Genomic DNA, 1,095 nt, shown 5'->3' on the forward strand with positions numbered 1-1,095 from the left:
AATATTACAATGAAATGTACAAAAACCTGAAGTTAGGAAACTAAAAGGGAAGAATATGCTCAGCATTTCTTAAGCTGAGGAAACTGAATAAAAGTTCAAGCCTCAACTTGTAATATTAAAGGATTCTATGGGGAAAGTATTGAATGATGCAGAAAGTATCAACAGAAGATCGAAGGAATACACAGTCTTTGTACCATAAGGAAGGTGATGTTCAACCATTTCAAGAGGTAGCATATGATCAAGCACTAATGATACTGAAGGAAGAAGTCCAAGGTCAATTGAAGGTATTGGCAAAGAACAAGGTACTGGATATTGATGGTATACAAATTGAAATCTTTCAACTAACTGATGCAGCACGGGAGATACTCACTGAACTATGCTAAGAAATTTGGAAGACAGCTGCCTGGCCAACTGGCTGGAATAGATCCATAGTATTTGTCAATCCCAAGAGAGATGATCCAACAGAAAACAGAAATCATCAGACAATATCATTAATATCGCATGCAAGTAAAATTTTGCTAAAGACAATACAAAAACGGCTGCAACCATACATTGACAGAGAAATTCCAAAAGTTCAAGCCAGATTTGGAGGAGGATGTGGAACGAGAAATAGCATTGCTGATGTCAGATGGGTCTTGGTTGAAAGTAGAGAATACCAGGAACCTGTTTACCTGTGCTTTATTGACTATACAAAGGTTTTTGATTGTATGGATCATGACAAACTATGGACAACATTGTGAAGCATGAGTATTCAAGAACACATAATCGTGGCCATGAGGAACCTGTACATAGACCAAGAGGCAGTTGTTTGAACAAAACAAGGGAACACCAAATGGTTTAAAATTAGGAAAGGTATGCACCAGGTTTTATTCTTTATTCACATTTAATCAATCTGTATGCTGAGCAAATAACTGGAGAAGTTGGATTATATGAAGATGAATGCAGTATTAGGATTGGAGGAAAACTCATTAACAACCTGTGGTAATGTAGATGATACAACCTTGCTTGCTAAAAACGAAGAGGACTTAAAATACTTACTGATGAAGATCAAAGACCACAGCCTTTGGCTTGCACTTCAATGTAAATTAAACAAAA

The sequence above is a fragment of the Chrysochloris asiatica genome, unplaced genomic scaffold (assembly GCF_000296735.1).
Source record: "Chrysochloris asiatica unplaced genomic scaffold, ChrAsi1.0 scaffold00021, whole genome shotgun sequence".
Classification (NCBI taxonomy): Eukaryota; Metazoa; Chordata; class Mammalia; order Afrosoricida; family Chrysochloridae; genus Chrysochloris; species Chrysochloris asiatica.